Here is a 19505-nt window from a genome sequence, read left to right as displayed (position 1 = left end):
GGGGCACTTGGCGGGATGAGCACTGGGTGTTATGCTATATGTTGGCAAATTGAACTCCAATTAAAAAAAAAAAGTGGGGGGATCCCTGGGCGGCTCAGCGGTTTGGCGCCTGCCTTCCGCCCAGGGCGCGGTCCTGGAATCCCGGGATCGAGTCCCGCGTCGGGCTCCCTGCATGGAGCCTGCTTCTCCCTCCTCCTGTGTCTCTGCCTCTCTCTCTCTCTATGTCTATCATAAAAATAAATAAAACTTAAAAAAAAAAAAAAAAGTGGTACCTAACCAGGGAGCCCGAGTGGCTGTAGTTCTAAGTTCTGGCCAATAGGTGTCAGGTGTTGTTCAGATCTCCAGGTCAGTGGCCTGCCCTCTGAGGACAGGGAGACAAAGGGGGAGCCCAGCAAGAGGGAAGGATAGGGTGCAAGCCCAGAGGATGCAGGATGGAACTAAGTGGGCGTCATGGGATGCTCAGCTCCCTGGCAGCGACCTCTAACAGGCAACTCTGCTTTGTCTTTCCTCCATCTTCAGTTTTAGGAATACCAAGGATGCGGAGGAAGTCAAGGATGCCATAACTTCTCCAGCATTTCATTTTATTTATTTTATTATCTTATTTTACCTATTTTATTTTTACAGATTTTATTTATTTATTCATGAGAGATACACACAGAAGGAGAAGCAGGCTCGATGTGGGACTCGATCCCAAGACCCCGGGATCATAAGCCAAAGGCAGACACCCAACCACTGAGCCACCCAGGCATCCCACCTCCAGTGTCTTCTTGAGCCTGGCAAGTGATCTCAATCCACTACGTCAATCCGGGATGCACTGCGCCATCCTTGCGACTCAGTTCCTGATTCCAGGGCAGTTCCGCTCCCATCGTCCCCACCCTGGCCACCTCGGGGCTGTCTCCGTCTTCCCCCTTCTCCTTTTATTTTTTTCAGATGGAAAAGAGTGGGATTGGGGAGACTAGAGTCCTCGCCCACCTTATCAAGTCGTGTGACCTCAGCGTGCCCTCTCGGGCTTTCGTGGCTCTGGTTCCTTACTTGTGAAACCGGCTTGCGGGGGTCCGGGGTCGGGTTGGTGGATGACACATAGGAGGACCGGCGGGGTGCTGGGTGCTCCTCCTGCGCTCACTGTTGACTGGAACTGGACCTTCGGGCTCCACCAAGGGTACTTTCTGTTTCTGCATCTTTGGGGAAGTTGCTGTTTCTTGGTATTCTGGGAGTCAAGAAAATAACAGTCATTGGCATTCACGTCTCTCCAAGCCTCAGGTAGGGCTGTGGCTTTTGACCAACAGTAACGAAAGACCTTGTGGCCAGTTTCAAGCGCCTTGTGCAGATATTGTGACACAGAGTCCCATTCAATAGTGGAAGTGGGAATTTCAGCCTTGTCCTTTGCTGATTTATTTTTTAAAGATTTTATTTATTCATTCATGAGGGAGGCAGAGACACAGGCAGAGGGAGAAGCAGGCTCCCTGCGGGGAGCCCGATGTGAAGCTGATCCCAGGACCCCGGGGTCACGTCCTGAGCCAAAGGCAGATGCTCAACCGCTGAGCCACCCAGGCGTCCTGCCCTTTGCTAATTCTGACATCAAGAGCTATTCTTTCCCTGCGAGGGCTGCCTGCACAACTTTCCCTCGTGTTAAGTGTGCAAACGAGGCACAGGCCAGCGTAGGGGATCCGGAGATATCCTGGCAGCGTGGTCTGTAGGGGGAAAGGAAAGGGGCAGGAAGCGGGCCGGACTCTGGAGACCACTTGTCCTCGGGCCTCGGCGGTGACGGCCCCCGGGGGAAGAAGCGGCGGGGAGTCAGGCGGAGGCTGAAAGCCTGCCTCCTCGCAGAAGGGTGGGGGTCCAGGCGGCCGGCTGCGCGCCAGGGGTGCAGGCATTTTCAAGGTTAAGAGCACCCAAAAAAATAGAAGTAGGAGGAGGAAGTGGGGCGCTGGGTCGCAGCGAGAGAAGGAAGCAGCTCGTCGGAGCTTCCTCTTTCTCCTCCTTCCGCGAAGCCCCCACCCCAAGTCTCCCGCCCGCTCCGCCCACCCTCTCGGCGGGGCCGCGGCCGCGCTTCCGCCCCCCGGGACCCGCGGCACCTGACTCCCGGGGGTCGCGGGTGCTCGGGGCCCCTCGGGCCGTGGCCGCCCTGGGTACCCAGCGGGCCTGTCCCTTCCAGGGCACACGCGCGCCGCGCGGGGGCCGCCGCTCGGGTGCTGCGCGGGGTCCGGCGGGGCGGGGAGGACGCGTGGGCCGCGGGGCCCTCCCTCGTCCGCGCGCCCGGCCGCCAGGGGGCGCTGGAGACCCGCCGGGGCCCCCGGCCCGCCCCGGCCCGCCCCGGCCCGCCCCGCCCCGGCGTGGCCCCGCCCCCGCCCGCCGTCGGAGCGCAGCCCCCGCCGATGCTGGGACTCGCCGCGCCGCCGCTGCCCGGCGCCGTGGTCCCGACCGCACGCGAGCCGCGGGGAGTCGCCGCTGGAGACGGGGCTCGGCGCCCGGCGGGGACTGCAGGTGCGTGGCCGGGAGGGCGGCGAGGGCGCGCGGGGCGGGGCGGGGCGGGCGCGGCTGGGGGCCGTCGGGGAGCGGTGCTGCCGCCGCTGTGCCCGGCCCCGGGGCTCGGAGGTCCGCGCGCCCGCGTCCCGATCCTCCCGGAGGCAGAAGGGAAGGGACCCCCGGGGCGGTGCGTGTGGCCGCGTCCTCCGAGGGGGGGTCAGGAGCCCGCAGCCCCTCGGCCTGGGGACGGCGGCGGCGAGCGCGGCCAGGACCCGGCCAGGACCCGCCGCCCTTCTGGGGCGCCGCCCGTCGGCGCGCGGGCGCAGGAGCCGCCTCTACCCCGGGTGTCCCCGCGCGACTCCGCCGCTGCGCGGGTGCAGGTGTGTGTGCAGGTGCGGGCGCGGGCGCGGGCGCCTGCGCGCTGGCCCATCCCAGGCCCGGGGTAAAGAAGCGAGAGGTTCAGGTCAGTGGGAGGAAGGCGATGGCTCAGGGGGAAAGGAACGCGAGATGAAAGCGGCAGGATGTGGTATCGAGTGAGTTAACAAGCCTCTGCGCCGAGAGGAGGGGTGGGTTCGGGCGAAATGAGGGCTAAAAGTAGGCCAGGGCTGCCCGGAAGGCCCCTTCTGGATTGCCCTTCCCTTCCTCCGCCCCGTGGTCGCGCACCTTCTCATCCACACCCTTCCTCCTGGCCTGGACCACCTGGTAAGGCGCTGGCGCCCAGAGCTCGCCGGAGCACCCATGCCCCAGGCCCCAGCCCCGCCCTTCAGGGGGGTGGTCTGCAATCTGTATTTTTCTAAAATTTGAATAAGCTCCTTCAGTGATGCACTGGAGCCATGGCTTGGGAGCCCGGTGTGGTGTGGAAAGGAGACCAGAGTTGCCGCTGGGGTCTTGCTGTGTGACCTCCAGCCCCTTCTGGCCCTCCCCCAGCCCATTGCCCTGTGTGGAAGACGGGCTCTAATTAGTGGCCTCACCGGGGCTGTGGGGAGCTTACATGAGAAACCCCAGTGGGCTGACCTCCCAGCTGCACATGGGAGCTGCTTCCTGGATGTTTGCAGAGCGAGAGTATGGGGGATCAGGGGTTCCCCTGCTTCCTCTGTGTGCCCATCCTGGTGTAGGTCCAGGAAGACAAAGAAGGTTTCCCATGGTCAAATTCTCTTTTCCTGGGTACCATCTCTTTTCAGGACACCTTTCCTTGCTTTTTGAAGCATAAGCAGCCAGGACTGTGGGGACAGGTGGGCTTGGGGGTCTTTGTATGCTAGACCCCATTGGGGTTTTAAGCACCATCCCCCATGTACACACCTCCAGCGTAAGTGGGAGATGATGACCTTCTCTCCCCAAGCTGTGATGGAAGCAGGCCTCCTCGGCCTCCCTTTCTTGGTTCCAATGCTGCTCTGTTTGTTTCTTCCAAGAATAATCAGTGGAAGCTAAGTGGTGGTACTAGGTGAAAAGCACATTTGGAGGGGTAACGATGATGAGGCTCCCCATGCTGCTGATCAGGGGCCCCCTGGCTGAGAAGTGGCAGAGGAGGAGAGCCAGGAGCCTGTAGCCGCCTCTTGGCTTGGGCAGCCTCGAGGCCCCACCTCCAGTGCACCTGAGTATTCCAGCCCTGCTGACTCCGCCTGCATTCCAAGAGGCTCACCCCAGTGGGCTGACCTGGCCAGCCCTGAGGGATACCTGCAGATCAAAAGTCTTTTTTGGCTCAGCTGTGAGTGGGCTGAAGGCCTGGATCACCTTCTTAAGAGAAGAAGCTTCTAGAGGGGCCAGATAGTGACGAGTGGTCACGCAGGAGTGAGGTGGTAAGGTTGATTTTTAAAAAAATTTTTTTAAACTTATTTTTATTTATTTATGATAGACATAGAGAGAGAGAGAGAGAGGCAGAGACACAGGCAGAGGAGAGGGAGAAGCAGGCTCCACACCAGGAGCCCGATGCGGGACTCGATCCTGGGACCCCAGGATCGCGCCCTGGGCCAAAGGCAGGCGCGAAACCGCTGAGCCACCCAGGGATCCCGGTAAGGTTGATTTTTGAGCCTCGGGCACTGATGTGGGTGGGAAGGGACAAAAGGAGCGTTACATATGACTTGTGCCCCAAGGGAAGATGAGACATTCCCAGAACAAATGTATATGGCATATTAGGATATTCCATCAATTTGAAGACGTACATGTTTTCACATTTTAACAGCTCAGAAATCAAGATGCTTCTCACCACCTATGGCATCTTACCAAAAAATAGCAATATTTCTTTCTTGGTAGCACACAAAATAATGCTATGCCGTACAATGAAGGCCTCTTCAATGCTGCTAAATTCAATGTATGTTTTACAGATGGGGGGGGGGTGCACAGAATTATGTCATCCCATAAGTGAATTTGCACACATTGATTTTTCCAGTAGCTCTCCCTCCTAGATGCCACAACTTTTCGCCGTACCCGGTTGCAAAGGAACATCTTTGTCAGATGTGCTGCTTGCCTCTATATAAAGATGCTGCATAGTATGTTATTTAATAATTTCTTGGAAACCATCACATGGCTCTACCTGCTGTTTTCTTCGGTACCTTGGGTCTGCTCAGGACGTTTCTGCCCCTTTTCATTTATCTTTCTTTATTCAGGATCTTTTGAAGGGTCAGCTGTAATGTCCTGGTGTTGGGCCCTGTGGGCTTAGCACGTCATGTCCATTTGTTTTCATGGTCACACCCTGGGGTAGCTACAACTGTTCTCTGAATTTTACCTGTCAGGAAACTAAGGACCGAGGCCTCACTGCTAGAAAGTGCCAGAGCTAGGCTGACTCTGGTCCGTTTGTTCCTGACCAGAGATGGCCAAGCCCAAGTGACATCTTGCATGTGCTTGGGGGCATGAGGTGCGTGCCCTGTAGGCCATGACTTTTGGGGCATGAATCATGGCCCACTACGGGGTCTTTTCTGTTTGCTTCAGGCTCGTGGAGGTGGGTTCTGGATAACTGGGGGTTTCAGCAAGGTGCCTTCTGGATAAGGGAGATAAACTGTAGCAAGGTGCACCGTAGGCCTGAGAAATAGGACCCAGTGGGCGACCGGTGGCACAGAGCAGGAGCTGGGTCCTTCTTGGGTCTGGTGGGTCTACCATCTGGGGTACTAGGCATTGGGCTCTAGAGTGTGGCCTCAGTGGGAGACCCCAGCCTCCAGCCTCATGCCAGCTCCCTGCTCAGCATTTCTTCTGTTGCCATGGTCACATGCAGCAACCAGTCGGAGCAAGATTTTTAACTGTAAACAGCGAGCCAGGTCTCCCGCCAGCCGCTCTGGGCCACCCTGCTGCTTTATCTCCTGAAGCTCAGGCTAGCCTGAGCTACCTTTGCACCTGCCATTCCTTCTCTGCCATTGCCCTTCCCTTCCTCTACTGCCCTGTGGACCATGACTCCATCCTCCCATTCAAACCTCATCATCTTTGAAGTCTTTTCCAATCTGCTCCAGACTCTGTGGCTCCGATCACTCCTCCCACCCTCACCGCCTTCCTGGATACCTCGTGTGTCCTCCTGCCGGGGCACTGACCACTCTGGCCTGCAGGGTCTGGCCAGCAGCCTGTTGGCTGGCTCACCTGAGCCACCTGATGCTCTGTGAGGCTGTTAAGCTGTCACATGAACTGCTCCCCTGCCCCCCGCCCCAGGATGTCAGAGGCAAGAAATCCATGTGCTCTAACCGTGGGAGTTGCCCGCATGCAGGAGGGTGGGGTCAGGAGGGAGGGGTATGCTTTTCATTTTCATGTCCTCTGGAGTCTTCTTGCTGCTGTTGTTGACCTAGGCAAATGAGGCTGTGTGGTTTCCTTGGTGGGGGCAGGGCTGGGGCATGAGGGCTGAAGGTGGCTCTGGGCTGGTTAGCCTTGTTTCTGCCATCTCCTCCACGTGACCTTGGGTCCGCCCCCTGCATATCGCTGAGTGTCACTTCTCACCTGCATGCAGGTACATGGCAGGTGGTCTTCCTGCATCCCACTGTCCCTTCGCGTGCTCAGCGCTTCTCCACCGAACACCTCCCTTGTGCCGGGCACGAGCGGGGCTCTCTCGGGTCGTCCTGAGCAACACGGACGCTGTTCCCACCCTCATGAGATTAGTCGGGTGGGCCACACACGAGACACACATGCCATTTCACCCCAACTGGGAGAATTAGTGGGGGCCTCGGATTTTCCATAAAGGGAACGCCCTAGAGTTTGGGAGTGAAGGAAAGTCTTCCCTAGCGAACTTGTATTCATGACGAGAGACTTGAGAGATCTGGCATAGGAAGAAAAAAGATATAAAATATAGTAACGTATACCTAAAACATGGGGCGAAGAGGAGAAAAGAATGGGTTCAAACTTAACTGTCAAGTTAGTATAGACTACTATTTTCAGAAGAGGTTAAGGAATGCCAATAACAATAATCCCTAAAATCAGTGGGCACCTGCTATGTGGTCTTGGGTGCCACCCATGAGGTGTCCCTTTCAGCAACTCCGAGGGCTATCCTGGGCCTTCCTCTCCTGTGAGCACCAGTAAAGCACCTGCTGGCAGGTAGCTCGCCCGATGTGTGGCACAGATGAGGGGCTCAGCCCGCAGCCCCATCTCCGCCTCCCTGACCCCTGCCCTACACTCCGAGTCCAGTTCAGTGACGTGATGGCCATCAGTTGTGTTAGAGGTGCTTCTCTTTTCCCTGGCACTGATCATCAGCAGGGAGCATGTTTCACCGCAGCCGTGGCTCCTGGCGGGTGTCCTGTGCCTTGGTGCTTTCATGTCGGCCACAAGCAGTGAAGGGAGCCCCCACACCCCGAAAACTGCCATGTAGTCCATGTGGCCTTCATTCTGTGCCTCTTCAGAGCGGCTGCTCTTACAGGGTTAAGAACCCCTGGTTTTCTGTCATCCGCTCATGCTCCCCACATCCCTCTCTATCCAGAGTTGTCTTCTCAACCCAGGTGCTCAGCTATGCAGGGCTTGGGGTCTGAACGGTGGGGGGCGGAGGGGTTGACTCTCGGCACAAGGCAGATGGTCACACAGCCACTTGCATGCAGCCGGGCTGAGGCAGCCCACCTCCTCGGTGTGTGTTCTGGGTTAGATCACATCTACCCCTACAGCACTCACAGGAGATTCTCGAACTCTCTCTAGATAATGGGCTTCCTTGGTCATGCAGATGGTAGATTACCTGGCTCCCCTCCCCCGCCAGAAAAGAAAGCACATGTGTGCGCACACGTATGCGAGTTCTCTCCCTCTCTCTTTCAGAGTCTTGCATGAAAGGTCAGGGTCTTCTCAGGCCTTTGTAGTTCACTGGGGAAGCCAGCTGAATAACCCTCATTCTCAAAAACAGGACTTTCTCACCACCGATTTGTTCGGGTAACCCCCGGCACAGCTCCACATGGGAGGGCTGTGGCCGGAGGCCAGCTGGGGGGGGTGGTGGGTGACTCGCTGGTGAGCTGTCAAGGTGGTCTGGGTGTGTGTTGGGGGGGGCTTGCAGGGGATGAGTTCCCTGACCACTCACTGAGCACACCCTCTCCCCCCAACTATGCTTACACTTTCTGGATTTCTCATCAAGTCTTGAATTCAGGCCATTTTCAAGAAGATAAAAGAGCATTATTTTTGCTTACGGCATCCTTACAAAAAGCCCTCTGCTGTGTCCCAGCATTGCTCTTCCTTTACCTCAGGTGCTCACAGCTCCCAGAGCACCAGGGACCGGCCCCCGTCTGGGGGTTTGTGCTCTGAAACGTGGGCCCCGGTCAAGTGCCACGTGCAAAGGAGCTTTTCCTCAGTTCTTCATTGCTAAGGATTTTTAGAAGCATGAGTGGAAGTTAAGTCTGTCAGACAGTTCTGGAAGCATCTGCCAGGAGATCCTCAGTAGGATGGTAGGATTCTGTCCTTTTGCCTTGATGTCAGTTTGTGTCACACAATGATGTCATTAATTTCCTTGAATGGAGCCCTCCCCATGCTTCTAGAAGAAACTGTTTGGTCAAGGCATTTTGTTCTTTTATTTATTTATTTTTAAGATTTTTATTTATTTATTCATGAGAGACACAGCAGAGGGAGAAGCAGGCTCCATGCAAGGAGCCCGATGTGGGACTCGATCCCAGGATCCTGGGATCATGCCCTGAGCTGAAGGCAGACGCTCAACCGCTGAGCCACCCAGGTGTCCCATTTTGTTCTTTTAATACAGTGCGATGCTTGACTGGCTCAGATCCTCTTTCGGATTTTTTGCATCCTTCCTTGTAAAGTCAGGTCAACCTGCATTTTCCTCTTTTTCTGTCCATTGTCAGGTGTGGAGGAGCTGGCCTTGCAAAGCGATTTTGCAAGGAGTTTCATCTCCTGCACTGCAGGACCGCGGGTCAGAGGAGGGGAGCGATCTGTTCCTGGAAAGTGAGGGCAAAGGCTCCAGTTTTTAGTTCTTCACTGCACATCCTGGCTTCCGGGATGGGAGGGAGGCCCAGGCCGCCTTCCCCTCCTATTCTACCTTCCCGAAACTTCCAGGCACATGCCTCACCAGCGGGTGCCTGGGTGTCACTTATGATTCTTGGCCTCCAACAGCCAGCCACAGATTTCCATGCCCTTGGGCTGCGGCATGGCCCAGTTCTACTCTAGGTGCCGGGTCTAGCTGGGATGCTGATCAACCACTTCCCACGCAGATACAGGTTGCTAGGACAGTGATGATGTCGTGCAAAATGACAAAAGAAGCAGAGGGTCTTCCCCTAACAAGAGGGGGACAGGGACAAGTTGTATCTATCCCCAGATGTCTGAAAGGCAGTGTCCTTGGGAAAAGGTGAAGGCTGTCTGTTCCATGAAGATCATTCTCCAGGAAGAAAAAAAAAAAAAAAAAAAAAAGAAGCATGGCCTAAAGAGGCCACAGCTTGCTGCAGGGAAGATCTTGGACAAATTCAAAATAGATCCATAATGGGCTGGGTGGCCTTGTGGTAATGAGTTCCCCACTGGGGGAGGCATTCAAGGGAAATACATGTCATAGGGAGACATGATTGCCGTGAGAATGGAGGCCAGCACTGCTCCATTCCCAGATCTCTAGTTCTCCAAATCATAGTGGCCAAGTCTGGCGGGTTGTATACAAATGGGTTGTTCTGAGAACATAATTTGAATTTAAGAAGTTGGGTGGCCATGAATAAACAAATCCCGAAGCTGGCCAGTTCCCCTACAAATCCCACAGCCTGTTCCCCCAGAGCAGGGGTGCTTTGGCGTTGGGAACCAAGTGTAGCCATCCGTGGCAGGGAGACCCTGGAGCCGCCACTGGACCCGGGAACCCTGGCCCACGTCCCGTGGGCGCCTGGCCTTTTGCTGGGCTCTCTTGCCTTTAGCTGCTTCCAACACCTGGTGAAGAATGCACATCGAGCCCTGCACTCTGAGGATCACCTTACTGGGCGGCTGTCCCAGGCCCACCTGCCCGACCTCCAGGGGGACCTGGGGATTAATGACCTCTTGTTTTGGGGGCAGTTTTGAGCAGTGTTTCAGAGGCCTTTGTGTTTTGCATTCACTTCTGTACTGACATCTCGGGAGTTTCATTCTGAGAAAACTAAAAGTCAGAGTTTTCCTTGGCTTGGCGCTGCGCTTAAGGGAACCCAGGGGGCTGGGGCGTGACGTCCTCTACAGGGTGGCTCCATCCAAGGTCACCGGTGGCTTGGTGATGGCCAATCCCAGTGGACGCCTCCTGCCAGGTGTGTCTCCCGGGTCCCGGCACCCCGCCTGTGCCTCCAGGCCCCCACCGGCTCTCTGTGCTATTTCAACTTCAATTCCTGCTTGGAGCCCTGCTCCTCACCCACAAAGCAGGCTTCCTCTGCGGACTTCCCCATTCTTGTCTCTGTGACAACAGCCTCCTGGACTTGAAACCTTGGAGTCACCTCTGGGTCCTCCCTCCGTCTTCCTGTTGGCCACTCTTGGGCCACTTGCATGATGCCTCCTTTCCTAGGGGTCTGGCTTCTCTCACTTCCCCACTACTCCCCCTGCCACGCCATTTAGCTTTGGTCACGGTACACCTGCCCCAGGGGTCTCTGGGCCACAGCTTTCCTTGCTTTACCAGCAGACTCTTCATGATGGTGCTCTGGTAACAGCCTGCCTCCCAGGGGAAGCCAGAGTCCCTGGCTCCCCTCCCCGTTAAGGTGTCAATGCCAAATCCTGCTCTTTGAGTCTTCCATGAAGGCTCAGCCCTTCTCCAGCCAGGCTGCCTGACTCAGTTTCTCCAGGGACCTAAATGTGCTCTGGCCTTGCCCATTGCTCCTCCCGATGAAGAGACTCCCCAACCGTTGTGTTTAGTACCTTCTCCCCATTGCCTGGCAGGGCCAGGGTTTGGTGATGCTCAGTCAGTGTTGGCCGAATGAATGATTGCCTGGGCCAGCAGCCAGCCACGCAGAGGAGGCCCTCAGATGGCAGGTGATTGACCCCCATGTGAGATCCTGTGGGGTTCAATCATCCCCCTACTCAGGGACTGCACCCTCCAGGCACCCGCAGTAGATTCTGTGGGCATCCCAAGGAGCAAAATCCTGTATCTCTGCCTTCCTGTACAGGGCAAGGCAGATGTTCCGTCCCTCCCCTCTCCCCACTGCCATGGCCCTCCAGGCCCCAGGAGCCCCTTGCAAACTCCGCATGCAGAGACCCCACTCCTTGGGAACCCGCCCTCCACCTTCCAGGTGAGTCAGATTTAAGACAGCAGTTCTGTGAGTCCGACAGTTGGGGAAGCCCCGGGGAGCCACCCCCAAACAAGTCACTCCCAGACTGCTGGCCACTTCTGTATAGTGAGTAGGAGCCTGGGGAAGTAAGTGTCTGTTTGCAACATGATGTTTACAAGGCTGAGGGGCTTCCTGTCCTACCTCCCCCGCAGGCTGTGGGGCAATCAGGAGCCGTGTTTTCAGGGGGAGCGGGGCAGAGACATGCTTGGAGGATTTCTGGGGATTCTTCAGACATCCCCAGGGGTACCTGGCCATGCCAGCCTTGGAAGGGGCCAAGGGAGGTGTAGGACCCAAGTTTTAAGTTGGGAGAAAGTTAAGGACTAGCAATAAGCATTAGTTTGCATGTTGCCCTTTAAGGCGTATAAAGCTTTGTTGACGAGTGTGGCTCTGCTAGTCCAGTGGGAACCCTTTAGAGCAACGGGAGACCCCCTCTGTCACTCCCAAGCAGGGTGATGGGTTGGGGTAAGCAAGGATAAGGTTCTTTTTTTGTTTTTCCTTTCTTTTTTTCCCCCCCTTTTTGAATGGGAGTAATGGTTTGGAGAAGAAAGAAGGCTTTCTGGGGGGGAGGAGAGAGGACTGGGAAAGACTCCCCAGGAGAGAGAACCCTCCCATCCCGATTCATCTGACATGGACTGTGATGCTACTCTCTGTGCGCACCTGAGAAACGAGCCAAGGGGACTGAGACTGGCCTCCCTGCCTGCCTCCTCAAACCTTTGTGGCAGCAGCTCTGGGGTCCCCCTAGCAGCCCGGAACCACTGCTCTGACACACACAGAAGAGCACAGGCTTGTGTCCAGGATCCCCTTCTATCTCTGTGACCCAATAGAAGCGTCTGGACGAGTCTGGTAAAGTGCCTTAGGCTCCAGGGGCCTGGGGACAGCGTTCCCTCTGCAGTAGCAAGCAGGTGATTTGGAGAAGGGGCTCACCATCGCCACCTGACTTCTCATGCCCCGAGATGGTTTTCTGCAGTGAATTCTGAACCAATTAGGAGAAAGGTGGTAGAGCAGGAGCTCCCCAGCTGCAGGGCAGAGATGCAGAGGACTCCTGTGACTTCATATCGGCCTGTGGGGTCATGGTGTGATAATAGTGGTTTGTGTATAAGGTGCTATAAAGATGAAAAAACAAAAACAAACAAAAACAAACAAAACAAAAAACAAAAAAAACCCCAACAACCCAAAAAACAAAAAGTAAAGGCATGGGTTTTTAAAGAAATTGGTCATAACACCCCCTCCTTTAGCTTGGCTGGGGGAGGTTGTTTGAGGGGGAGATGAGAGGTGGTGTCAGAGAAGGACTAACCTTGGGTGCATCCAGAGAACACACTCATGAGCTAGTGGTGCTAGGGAGCTCAGGCCTATGGCATGTGAGCTGTGTGGGTTGGGAGAGGAGGCTGTGCTAGAAGGTACCTGAGTCAGCTGGAAAAACAAGGTGCTGGGGACCTGGGGGAGTTGACAAGTGAGCTGTCACTATCCAACAATGTCCTGAGTGGACGGAGCATGCCCCTTCCTGGACCAAGGCTCTGCTGTGCTGGCTCTCCATCAGGACTCCTGAATGGGGAGTGTTCAAGAGATTGGGTCGGGGCCACAGATCTGTCCTACCTTGGGTCCAGAGCTGGGTCCCTTGGAGTCTACTTCCCCCACTCCGTCTCCACACTTAAGTGCTTTCAAAGATAAGAGATTACTTCTCACACTCCGTTAACTCCTGTGACCTTGTGACCTGCCTGGTACATGGAGTGGGCAACAGGATTATCTTTTTTTTTTTTAAGATTTTATTTATTTATTCATGAGAGAGACAGAGACATAGGCAGAGGGAGAAGCAGGCTCCCTGAGGGGAGCCCAATGTGGGACTCGATCCTGGATCCTGGGATCACACCCCAAGCCAAAGGCAGACGCTCAACCGCTCAGCCACCCAGGTGTCCCCCCCCCTTTTAAATAAAGACTTGATTCTTTAGAGCAATTTTAGGTTTGCATTAAAATTGGGAGGAAGATGCCAGGATTTCTGGTACACCCCCCTACCCCCCATCCCATGCATAGCCTCCTTTGTTCTCAGCATCGCCCACCAGAATGTACATTTTTTAACCAAGAGTGAACCTCTGTTGACACATCATAGTCACATCATGTATTGACACGTCACCCAATGCAGAGCTCACTTGGGGTTCACTCCTGGTGTTGTGCGTTCTATGAGTTTGGTAAATCTATAAAGACCTATATCCATCATTATAATGTTATACAGAGCATTTAGAATGCCCTAGAATCCTTCTGTGTGCTGCCTATTTATTTCTTCCTTTCCCACCACCCCTGGCAATCACTGATCTTTATCATCTTCTTAGCTTTGCCTTGGGCCATAATTGTTCACAAAACAGTCGGATCTTATTTAAGGAGGAAATGTTTATTTGTGGGTCCCATCCACCCAACCAGTCAGAGGGGATCTCTGATTCCCGTATCAAAACCATACCCTCTCCACTTGAATTGCTTCAGGACTAGCTGGTCAACCCCGTTTGCTCCAAAGAAACAAATCTTTAAATACCGAGTCCCCACTGATGCTTCTCCAGTGTGGGATACACAGAGGTGGGCTCGCCATAGAGAAGATGCATGGTGCTCTTCTGGGGATATGACTTCACCTTTTATGGTGTGTCTCCTTACAAGAGGATTGGAGGGCACACAATGTGGTCTCTAAGGTCAGATCATAAAACATACTCTACAAATTTGGGGGAAATCCCACCAGCGGTATCTAGATGACACAGTGATAGCTCAAACAAAAATCTAACTTTACTACTTAGACAACTCCATATTGACTGAAATATTAGTTGTGTGTGTTGGTTTTCCTGTTGTATCAGAGAGACACAACATGGCGGTGGCGTAAACCAGAGGAGTTTACTTCTCTCTTGTGTAATGGGCTGAGTGTAAGCCATTCAGACTTTACATGACAGCTTCATAGGTTGGGAACCTGTGCTCCTTCCATCTTGTTGATCTTCCTGCTTGAACATGCGGCTTTCATCTAGTGGTACATAATGACTGCCGTAGCAGTGGCCATTGTATCTGCATTCCAGCTAGCAAGGGGAGGAAAGTGAAGAAAGAAGCCATGATGCAGACACTGCACTCATCAATATATACCTATATTCCAATAGCCAGAATGTAGCCACATGGTGACGCTTGGCTGCAATAGAGTCTGGGAAACGTAAACTAAAATTTCTAAACGTTAAATTATTATGGAAGAAAGAATGGATGTAGGGGGACAATTAGGAGTCTCGTCCACATTTGGACTCCCATTAGTTTGAGATCTTTCTCTTTTTTTTTTTTTTTTAAAGATTGTATTTATTTATTCATGAGAGACACAGAGGCAGAGTCACAGGCAGAGGGGAGAAGCGGGCTCCCTGCGGGGAGCCCATGTGGGACTCGATCCCAGGACCCCGAGATCACGCCCTGAGCTGAAGGCAGACACTCAACCGCTGAGCCATCCAGGTGTCCCAGTTTGAGGTCTTTCTGTATCCTCACTGTCATATAAAGGTTCTTTACCCTTCCGTTGTGTGGTGAGCATGCGTTCTGAGCTCTACTGAAAACTTAACAAAAAATGGCATTCTGTATCAAAAGCTGGAATCAACCCAAATGCCCATCTGCAGTGAGGGGTAGGCACAATGTGGCACATACATGTAATGGAATATTATGTCGCCTCAAAAAAGAGTAAAATTCTGAGATGTTACGATATAGATGAACCTTCGAGACTTTATGTGAAATGAAATGAGCCAGTCACCAACGGACAAAGATGGCATGGTTCTCATACATGAGGAACCCAGAGTCGCCAAACTCCTAGAAGATGGAAGGAAGACCAGTGACCCCCCAGGGGCTCGGGAATAAGAAGAGGGGAGTCGAGGGGTGGGGGTTGGTGTTTCATGGGTATGGAATTTCATTTTGGGAAATGGAGAAGTTCTGGAGATGGATGGAGGTGGCGGCTGTGCGACAGTGTGAAGGTCCACAGCGCCACCAAGCTGTGTGTTTAAAGATGGCGCGCTGTCAAGGGCCAAACCAGAGTGCAGATGGAGATCCTCGACGCCCTTTTTGGGTGTGATTGCTGAGCCAGCGGTGAATCCATCCGTTTCTTCAGCTGGAGCTTTTCCACGTTCTCACGGGGGCTCTAGCAGGACCTGCTCAGATCTGGAGATGCTGTTGTGCATCTTCTTGCATTACTGTGAAGTGAAGCCATCCCAGGCCCTGGTGGTCCCCGGGTCCTTTCCTGAATGTTCCCAAAGTGCCTTTAATGGTGTGCAGACAGCTCTTCCTGGGGGTGGGGGGTGCTGGCCGGCCCAAGATCCTACATTTTGCTATCCTCTAACGTTGGGACAGCCTTTCCTAGTGTCCATCTCTGTCCTTGTCTGCCTGGCCCACACTGTGCGTTTCTCTTGTACGTCTGTCATTTGCTTGCATTCTTCAAAGATTGTCGGTAGCAGCTCCCTTTCACAAACTCTGGTTTCCATAGGACTCTGAGGTGGATTTATCCTCATGCGCGATTCTCAGCTCATTTTAAGCAGCACAGTCTCTATTTGACTTCAGAGCCCTCTGTGGCAGCTGGCTCTCCCAGGCCTCCCTGCAACCCCCTCATTGGCGTGATCTTCTGAATCCCAAGGCTGATGGGTCGCTCGCCAGATGAAAAGTTGGCAAAGGCGGTACAAGGCCCTCGAATAAACCCTTAACACTTAGCCTACTATCCAAGGCCATGCCCATCTGCCACCCCAGCCCATGGGGCCAAATCTCCCAGTGTTCCCTGTGTCATACTCTAGCCTCCAGTAGAGGCTGACCCCCTGCCCTTCCCGAAAGAGACCATGCTGTCACTTCTGTATGTTTTGCCGCTTCTGTGCCTAAATCCCACTTCTGTTCCATCTTCCTACCTCTGTGCCTGAATCCCACAGCAGTTGTTCCTTCCTGAACAGTTATCTTGGAAATTACCATCTAGAGAAGCCTTGCTAATTGCCTCCTCCCACCTCCCTCCTCTTCTCCCCTTGCACCTGCCCTGTATTAACCTACGCTGGATGCCTCATTCATTGGGTCCAGTCTCCTGTGAGTGGTGCTGCTCTGAACTTTGTGGTGCACATCCTTTTGAGTAAAAGTCTGTGAGGGGGAGTTGCTGGGACATGGGGCACGCACTGGTTGCCCTTGAGTGGGCACCGCTCACCAGTTTTTCCATTTGGTAAGTGGCTGTCCTGGCTTGCACACCCGCCTGCAGCCGTGAGGGTTCAAGGTACCTCACATCCTCACAAACAGGGTTTTCTATGTTTTTCATTTTGGCCAGTCTGGTGGGTATGTAGTGGTATTGCATCATGGTTTGAATTTGCATTTCCCCTATGACTAATCAAATCGAGCACCTTTTCATGTTTATTGGCCATTGGGAGAGCCTCTTTCATGCAAGATTTTTATTTAAGTCTTTTGCCTGTTTTTCCAGTGATTTCTGTTTTCTGTTTGTTGTTGGTGCTGAGGGTGGCCTGGTGAGGGTGGTCCTACTACCATGCATGGGGACTTCATGGGAGCCCATCTTGCCATCCAGGCTCGAGCTCTTTGGGATTTTTGGATCCCCAGGGCCTACTTGGACCCTCTAAAAGAGGACCCTGAATACGTGCTTGCAGTCGCTTAAATAAACCCTCTTTGATCTGTACTTTGCGGTGGGAAGACTGTTCTCTTGGAGAAAGAGTGATGGAGGAAATAGGTGGGGGAGACATTCTGCTTTCTCTAGAGCATCTGCAACTCCTGGCCCACCTGCCCAGAGTGACTAGCCTCATCCCCAGGCTTGGGTTCTGAAAATAACCCTATAGACCCTTTGTGATGTCCCTCATGATGTTCTTAAGCCTCGCTTTCCTGACATGCTCACCCCTTGCTCTTTCGTGTTCATTCTTTTTCTAAGGACCTCCCTTCCAGCTTTATCTCTGTGTATCCCAGAAATCATGCTGCTTCCCCAGCAGCGCGCGCGCGCGTGCACACACACACACACACACACACTTTCTTCCTTCAGGGAGACTCTGTGACTCGGCTCTGGTGTTTACTGTGCAGGGTTTTCTCCCCCCACTAAGTCATCCTCTCTGATTTCTTGACCTTCCAAGACATCAGATGATCAGAGGTACCACAGTTCATCAGATGGCTTGATTTTAACCTAAAGAGACTTGCCAGCTGCTGTCTTGGTGAAGCCTGCCACCATCCTGAGGTCTTGCTGTGACTCAGTCTGATGATTCATGTGAGAGAAGCAGCGTCCGTATCTCAGTCAGCAAGGCGTGTGTGATTCCATGCCCGTCTCTCTTCTTTTGACATCCTTGAAATCTCTTTATTGTTCCCTCTTTAGTCCATTATTTGTTCCTTCCTCCAGAGAATATGTGCCAGGCCCTGGTGGAGCTTACATTCTAATTGGGCTGGAGGAAAAGAATGGGCAGCAGGTATGAGAACCAATCAGTAGCATGCACAGCCTGTCAGTTGGTGGTAAAGAGGTGGGAAGAATGAAACAGGATGTGCCAGAGGTGGGGTTTGCCAGAAGCCCTCACTGAGAACTAAGGTCAAGACTGGAAAGCAGTGAGGGAGTGAGCCTCGCCGACATCTGGGAGAAGAGCACTCCAGTCATCAGGAGGAGCAGGTGCAAAGGTCCTGAGGCAGGAGTTGCCACGGTCATGCCCGTCCTCAGGAGGTGGCACCTTCCATGCTGGTGTCAGCAGAGCTCAGTGTCTGAAGCGAGGGCGGTGTATTAGTCATGTTTGCATCTACCACGGCATCCAGCAAAATATCTTGTGGTCATATTCATTTGATAAGAGAAGTTTTTATTTGAGTAAATGAATATAGGTTGGACATCCTCTAAGGGCCCATTCATCTCTGAGTTGCTTGTGATTATCTTAGCTGCCTGGAGGACGGCCTCCATCTCTGAGCGGCTTTCTCTCTAGCCGTTCCATCTGGGCTCTTCTGAACACATGGTCCAGTAGCTTCCAGCCGTGTGGGCCAGCTCTCTGTCATGGTGTGGGGCCTCCCCAGGTATGTATGTTCCAGATGCTATTGCCATGTAACAAACCACAGTGGTAGAAGGCCAGCCATGTGAGTCCGCTCATGGATTCAGGGGGCCTGGAATTTGGCCAGGGCCCCACGGGGTTGGCTTGTGTGCAATGCCGGGAGCCTCAGCCAGGAAGATGTGGATCCCTGGCGACTGGACCTGTAAACCAGAGAGCCTACAGCGGCCTGGGCTTCCTCCTGGAGTGGCAACCTCCAGCTGGCTAGTCACATTTCTTACTCAGCTGCTCAGAGCTCCCAGAGCAAGGCCTCTAGCAAATGAGGCAGGAGCTGCTCCGCCTCACAGCCTAGCTTGGGAAGCCACATAGCACCACCTCCGCTGTCATCAACTGGTTGAAGCAGTCACAAGCCCTCTCAGGTTCCAGCTGTTGATGGGTGAGGGGCAGGCTGCAGGGTAGGAGAGGCGTGGGGATGTGGGGATGGTGGGTAGTCAGGCATGGAGCAGGTGTTCTGCAAAGTAGGTATACCCCCAGGGGCGCAGCAGATGACCTTGCGTCGCTGTCATTCTTTTGCTCCGGAGTGTCCTCAGGTCAGGGAATGCCCTGGTCCTTAGGCCGTGCACACTGGGACATTAGATAGAACCATATGGAACCTGCCCATGTTCACTTGCATTGGATACAATTTGATCTGCTGTTCCGTCGCGACTTGTCACGCGCTCTGCAACCGGCAGCTTGCTTTCAAATGGTTCAGCAAAAGATGCGCGTGTGTGATGTCAACCCAAGGATCGCTCTGCCCACCCGTACAGCGGCCAAAGAGGAGTTGAGGCTGAAGGCAGACTGAGGCTGGACGCCTCTTCCTGCCTTCATCCACGATGCCACCCACAGCCTGCCTCTGACCTGTCTCCCCGGGATGCTGATGGGGTTCATGATGGGTCTGCAGGCCGGGTCTGTGGTCTGTGCAGGCCTGTAGGGCTCACCCCCAGCCTGGAAAAGGCTGACGTGAGGTGGCTCGGTTTCTGTGAGTGCAACCCCCCTCCCCTCGCTGGAATGGCTGGCAGGGAAGAGGGCTGGGGTTGGGGGGAAGGAGTGCAGTGAGGGGCTCCCCAGGGCCAGCTGGGTTTTCCTGGGGAGGGGTGGGCAGGCAGGGGTGGGATGTGCTTCCCAGGGAGGTGAGAGGGGGACCCAACCTCAGCCCAGCTCCAGGGTCTGCACTTCGCTCCAGGGGCTTTTGAAAGAGCCTAGGACCCTCTGTGTGTGTGTATGTGTGTTTGTGTGTGTGTGTGTGTGTGTGGAGGCGGAGCACTTGCAAAGAGCCTAGGACCCTCTGTGTGTGTATGTGTGTGTGTGTGTGTGTGTGTGTTTGGAGGCGGAGCACTTGCAAAGAGCCTAGGACCCTCTGTGTGTGTGTGTGTGTGTGTGTGTGTGTATGTGTGTGGAG

The 19505-nt window shown here is 54.2% G+C and overlaps 1 protein-coding gene and 1 long non-coding RNA gene across 2 annotated transcripts in view; one reads left to right on the top strand and one right to left on the bottom strand.

Annotated features, from left to right (window-relative positions):
• Positions 1 to 574: 574 nt before the first annotated feature.
• On the bottom strand, positions 575 to 2201 carry LOC125755046 (uncharacterized). The gene is made up of 2 exons (XR_007410549.1): positions 2076 to 2201; positions 575 to 1207 (listed from the first exon to the last, which is right to left on the bottom strand). It is a non-coding gene; the product is annotated as an uncharacterized LOC125755046 (long non-coding RNA).
• A 162-nt stretch (positions 2202 to 2363) lies between these two features.
• The window catches only part of PIK3R5 (phosphoinositide-3-kinase regulatory subunit 5), a 66517-nt gene continuing 49375 nt past the window's right edge, over positions 2364 to 19505 (top strand). The window contains exon 1 of the mRNA XM_025428392.3: positions 2364 to 2484. The gene's annotated coding sequence lies outside the window, so the exon portion shown is untranslated. The remainder of the gene's footprint in view (positions 2485 to 19505) is intronic.

The sequence above is a fragment of the Canis lupus genome, chromosome 5, assembly GCF_003254725.2.
Source record: "Canis lupus dingo isolate Sandy chromosome 5, ASM325472v2, whole genome shotgun sequence".
Taxonomy (NCBI): Eukaryota; Metazoa; Chordata; class Mammalia; order Carnivora; family Canidae; genus Canis; species Canis lupus.
The sequence above is the reverse complement of the archived record's forward strand: the minus strand, read 5'-3'. Positions and strand labels throughout refer to the sequence as shown.